The following is a 6,000-nucleotide window of genomic DNA, read 5'->3' as shown; positions in this document are numbered from 1 at the left end:
CCCCGGACTACATCGTCAGATCTTCTCCATCACACTCTCTTCTCTCCATCACCTCCTTCCTCCCCATCACCTCCCCCTCCTCCCCATCACCTCCCCTCCTCCCCATCACCTCCCCCTCCTCCCCATCACCTCCCCTCCTCCCCATCACCTCCCCCTCCTCCCCATCACCTCCTCCCTCCTCCCCATCACCTCCTCCCTCCTCCCCATCACCTCCTCCCTCCTCCCCATCACCTCCTCCCTCCTCCCCATCACCTCCTCCCTGCTCCTCATCACCTCCTCCCTGCTCCCCATCACCTCCCCCTCCTCCCCATCACCTCCCCCTCCCCATCATCTCCTCCCTCCTCTCCATCACCTTCTCCCTGCTGTCTAGCATTGCTCTCTCCTCTCCCTTGCTCTCCCTTCCCGGATTCTGGCCATTGTGCTGCCCAGCTTAGCAGCTCCTGCCCTCCATGTCTGGTGGCAAGGCCCTCTCTTTCCCCACCTCCTGGTTCTCCCTGGTCTGCATCTCCCCCACATCTGTCTCCTCCCACTTTTTTTCTCTGTTCCCCACAGCGCCCCTCCCTGACTCTCACTTCCTGCCCCTCCCATAGGTCTGTGTCTCTCCTCCACCTGCTGGGGATCAGCTCCTTCAGCATCTCCCCAGCCACCTCCAGCTTTCTCCTCTACTGTGGCTCCCTGCATCTCTTCCCCAGGCTCCATCTCTCTTTGGACTCCAGACCATCACCCTCTGTCCCTTTGGCTTTCTGTCCTCGCCCATCTCTGTTTCTTTGTATCTGGGTCTCTCTTTGCATCTCTTTCTTAGTCTTGCTGTCTCTCTCCCCACCCCCACCGCAACTTTGTGCCTCTCTGTAGCTCCCATCTCTGATCTCTCTATCCCTTTCTCCCTCATCTGTGTCCTCTCACGTCCTGTCTATTGCTCTAGGCCATGTATCTCCTCTCCTCAGCCCCTCTGGGCTGTCATCCATCTCTTCCCCTTCTAGCACCCTCCCAACCAGTCCCCCTTCCTTCCAGAGCAGCCAGCGACAGCCTCTGCATCATGCGCGTACGACTATGATCCAGCCTCCCTGGATGATGGGCACCTTGTGGCCAGCAGTGACTTGGAGGGGGAGGCAGAAGACAGGTGAGAGCCGGGCCCACCCCCAACCTCCCTCCACTTGCCCCGAACCCCCACAGGGAGTGGGAGTGACTAATTAACGGGTCAGCTTGTGGGTTTCAGGGGGTTTTCAGGGGATGAGGTGGGGGATCCATTCTCTCCCCACTCCTCCCTGAGCTCTCCCCCTCTTTATTCCCGCCTCCCCCACCCCTGCACCCAACACACATCAGAGAACAGCCCCATATGCCTGTGTGTGCGTGGTGAGGCTGTGCCCTCCTGAGGACTCGAGTCCAGGAGAGACCCAGCCCTGAGGCCCACTGGGCTCTGGACCCCTGTTGAAGAAAAAGTTATTTATGATGCTTGTTAAAGACGGCAAGGAAGTCTTTATTCCAGGGAGGCTATTGAGATAGGTGGAGGGACCACTGCACCGGGGTCTTGCAGTGTAGAGAGATTGGAACCCCTTCCGAATACTACAAGAAAAACTGGAGCTTTATAGCAAAGGAGCAGGGGTGGGGCGGGCAGTGGATGGAAGAGTACTAAGAGGAAGCGCCAGGGGTGAAGGGAGATTCCAGCTCAACCAACCTCACAGGGTTCTTGCTGAAGGTAAGTCAGGGTGATCAGATTCCCCCCGGGGGTTGGTGGGAGAGGAGGAACCCCATTAGATATCCAGGGTGGTCAGGTATGGAGGATGGGCAGTTCTGACTTAGCAGGATTCTTGCTACAAATGGACAGCGCCCAGATGGATGCTGAAGCCCAAAACTTGAGACCGAGATGAAGAAGAGCTCAGAGGAGCCTGAGTGGAGTTTGGTCAGGGAGAGTCTTTGTCCTTCCCCTGGGAAGGGAGGAGGAAGTGGTCAGGAGACTGGAGAGCCCTGTGAGTGAGGCTGGAAGGGGGCTGCCTGGCAGACTTCCTGGAGGAGGCGAATCTGTTGGGTGTAATTTACAGCAAACTCAACTCGACAGGTTTAAGCAACAGGTTGATTTATCAGCTCACGAATGTGCCGGGTCCTAGGGGCTGGCTACAGCATCAAGCCTCAGGCTTTGTTGTCTGAGCCCTGCCTTCCTTGGGGACGGTCTCTCCACCCCATGTTGGTAACAAAGGCTGGTTTCATCCCCACTCAGCAGACCCAAAGGAAACTCCCAGAAGTTCATGAGTGCGTCATCCTGAACCATGCGCTGGGTTCCGTCCATGGACATTTAATGTAATTATTAATTATATTAATATAATATGCTAATATATTAATATAATTTGTTAATATAATTCATATAATGGGAGGAGGTGATGGAGAGGAAGGGGGAAGTGATGGGGAGGAGAGGGGAGGTGATGGGTTTAGGGCTACTGTTTCAATATTTGTTTCATTATGTCCCCTCTGTTCCTCCTTCCATGCCCTCTTTTGGATTAATTCAGTAGTTTTTAGAATTCCATTTTGATTCAGCTCTCATCATTTTAGCCTAATTTTTTTTGATGTTTTTTGTTCTTTGGGGGGTTTTTTTGAGGAAGATTAACCCTGAGCTAACATCTGCTGCCAATTCTCCTCTCTTTGCTGAGGAAGAGTGGCCCTGAGCTAACATCCATGCCCATCTTCCTCTACTTTATACGTGGGACGCCTACCACAGCATGGCTTGCCAAGCGGTGCCATGGCCACACCCGGGATCTGAACCGGCGAACCCCAGGTGCTGAAGCAGAACGTGTGCACTTAACCACTGTGCCACCCGGCCGGCCCCTAGCGTAATTTTTTTAATAGTACCCCTGAGAATGATGAGACACATTCTTAAACTTTTCATGTTCTACTTGGCGTGAATATTGTACCCCTTCACCAAAAACGTAGCAACTTTGAAGTGATGCATGCCCATCTGTGGTCCTCACCCATCTCTTGTGCTATAGTTGTCACCTGAACAGCTTTAAACAGGTGTTGCCCAGCTCTCTGGCATCTGCCAGCTGTCTCCAGTGCCTTCCGAGAGATCTGCTTTTTGTTTTAGTGTTGGAGGGGTAGATTTTTGTTAAACTTGTAAACTTGAGATAACAGTGGGTTCACATGCAGTTGTAAGAAATAACACAGAGAGATCTTAAGTGCTCTTCACGCAGTCCCCTCAGTGGTAACATCTTGCAGACCTGGAATACACTGTCACACGAGGAAATTGGCTTTGCTACAATCTGCCTCAGTTCTTCCTTTTCACATGCACTCATTTGCAACTGGGTCTGCCGTTTTTCCCCTCCTGTAAACCTGTGTAACACAATCACAGTCAAGATACAGAGAGCCGGACACTCAAGGATCCCTCCATGTGCGGGTTTATAGCCACACCCTCCTCCCTGCCCTGGGCCACTGCTCGTCTGCTCTCCCTCTCTATAATTTTGTCATTTCAGGAATGCTAAGTAAATAGAATCGTAGAGTATGTGAACTCTTCAGATTGGCTTTTTTCACTCAACTGAGTTCCCTTTCGATTCATGCGTGTGGCTGCCTGTGTCAATAGTTCTGTCAAGTTAAAAAGCAAACTTGCCTATTTTATCTCAAAATGAGTTTATTCATGAATAGCCAAAAAAATTGCAATTTGGAATGTGCATACTCTGGAAGACCATAGTCAAATCCAGGAAATGAGGGGAACTGCTTTTATAGGGAAAAAAGGGGGAGCCGGGAAGGGCTGCTTTAAAGGAAAGTCCATTGGGGGAAAGTGACAGTTCAGGGTGGCAACTGGCTTCTCATTGGCTGGGCTGTGGCATTTCTCATTGGCTGGGCTGTGGCGTTTCTCATTGGCTGGGCTGTGGGGTTTTTCACTGGCTGGGCTGTGGGGTTTCTCACTGGCTGGGCTGTGGCGTTTCTCATTGGCTGGGCTGTGGCGTTTCTCATTGGCTGGGCTGTGGCGTTTCTCATTGGCTGGGCTGTGGCATTTCTCATTGGCTGGGCTGTGGCGTTTCTCATTGGCTGGGCTGTGGCGTTTCTCATTGGCTGGGCTGTGGCATTTCTCATTGGCTGGGCTGTGGCGTTTCTCACTGGCTGGGCTGTGGGGTTTCTCACTGGCTGGGCTGTGGCATTTCTCATTGGCTGGGCTGTGGCGTTTCTCATTGGCTGGGCTGTGGGGTTTCTCATTGGCTGGGCTGTGGCATTTCTCATTGGCTGGGCTGTGGCGTTTCTCACTGGCTGGGCTGTGGCATTTCTCATTGGCTGGGCTGTTGCCAGGTGGGGAGAGAAGTCTTTCTTCAGTAGTCAAGTAGTTGTACTTCCTGTCGGAGGGTAAGTCCCTCTCTTCTTTGATGTAATTGACCATGTGATGGGGGTGAGAACGCCCCCTGCAGGCTTTCCCAGCTCGGGTTTAGTTAAGGTTCTTTTATTAATTTCCACAGTTCTTTCTTTTTTATAGCTGGATTGAGGTCCACAGATAGGTTTCCCATTTGGTCGGGGGTCCCACACAAACTGCTCCATTCTTACCAGAAGTGAATGCCCCATCCCATCTCCGTGGCCCAGTGGGGGTAGGCAGGGTCCTGAGGGGCCAGGCTGGGTTGTGTCCCCCCACCGCCACCCTGATGACACCTGCTATCACCTCCAGCCAGGCTGAGCCCCGTGGAGGTGGTTCAGGGAAGGGCACACGGGCCCAGCAGCCCACACACGTCTTTCTTCTCTCCCCATCAGTCAGAGTGGCTTCTCTTCCTAACACTCCGAGCAGGAGGACAGATCTGGCTGCATCTTGTGCCTGTCTGCCCACCAGAAGGGGGCCACTGATGGGAGAGCTTCCTAGACTGCTTGCTGGACTGGTGGACTATGCCCCAGGTGACCCCTGCCTCCAAATGAATCTGATAGACAGAATGGCAGGGACCTGGGGCGACAGCCAGCTTGCAGGTGGCTGGAGGCCCCTCACCTCCTCCTCCCACCTCCCCAGCTGCACCTGGAACTCCAGGTGTCCTTCCCCCAGCCCTGAGGCTGGGTGTACCCCCTTGGGCCAGAGCAGCTCCCACAGCCTGACAGGCTGCTCCCAGGAAAAGGGACACTTCTGGGAAGGCCTCTTTCTGAGTGGACACAACATCTGGCCAAATAAGGATGTCGCATCCATTTCCTTGTCAACAATTTCAAAAATATACAGGCCGCCTTCCTCCAAAATACAAAGCCCTGGCCTCCCTTTGGGACACGTGGTCCGCTGAGCCCCAGGACCTAGACCTCAGATTGTCCCAAGACTGACAGTCCCTGCACCCCTGGGTCACCCCTGGCATCCCTGAGTGCTTGGTCCTGGTGGTGCCAGGCCCTGTGGGGAAGCCCTTGGCTCCAGACACAGGCGTCTTCAGCTTCCTGCCTCTCTGGCCTTGCGGACCTGCGGGCCTCCCCCTATCCCCACCCCTATCTCCCAGAGCCCCACCTGGAGGCCGGGCCTCCTGCCAGCAGCCCAGAGGGCGACCCGCTCCAGGACCATTGGAGGTGCGGGCTCCCTCCCCTTTCTGTAAGCCTCGGAGAACGCTTGTTTCCCTTCCATCTCCTGCGCTCACTCGCCTGTCTTCTCCCTCCACAGTGGTATTTATTTCAGCCAGCGCCGCTCATCCCTGACCTCCGCTGGGGACAGCAGGGTCCCTGAGGGGGCTGCCCAGCCTGTGAGTCGCCTGTGTGCAGCTCCAGCCACTCCCCGAGCCCTGACCCGCCAGCCTACGGGGCACAGCTCCCCGGGCTGGGGCCCTGTTGCTGCTCGCCGCCCTAGAGGCCGCTGGTGTAATAAAAGCTCGTTTCCAAGATTCACAAGGGGCTTCGGCCTCTTACGGCAGGCAGGTGAGCCTGGGGTCAGCGCCCAGGGCTGGAGCCCCAGCTCTCATCTGGCCCCCGCACCTCCGTTCCTTCATCTGCAGCCCAGCCTTTCAGAGCGGAGGGGGGAGGAGGGTTTGAAGATCCGTGTCCTGAGCATTTGGAAGAAATTATACCACCGCAGGGCGG

The 6,000-nt window shown here is 54.9% G+C and overlaps 1 long non-coding RNA gene across 1 annotated transcript; it reads left to right on the top strand.

Annotated features, from left to right (window-relative positions):
* Positions 1-351: 351 nt before the first annotated feature.
* Positions 352-3,651, top strand: LOC138919914 (uncharacterized). The gene is made up of 3 exons (XR_011430478.1): positions 352-1,120; positions 2,216-2,295; positions 2,647-3,651. It is a non-coding gene; the product is annotated as an uncharacterized lncRNA (long non-coding RNA).
* The last annotated feature ends 2,349 nt before the right edge of the window (positions 3,652-6,000 follow it).

This window comes from Equus caballus, chromosome 21 (genome assembly GCF_041296265.1).
Source record: "Equus caballus isolate H_3958 breed thoroughbred chromosome 21, TB-T2T, whole genome shotgun sequence".
Classification (NCBI taxonomy): domain Eukaryota; kingdom Metazoa; phylum Chordata; class Mammalia; order Perissodactyla; family Equidae; genus Equus; species Equus caballus.
The sequence above is the reverse complement of the archived record's forward strand: the minus strand, read 5'-3'. Positions and strand labels throughout refer to the sequence as shown.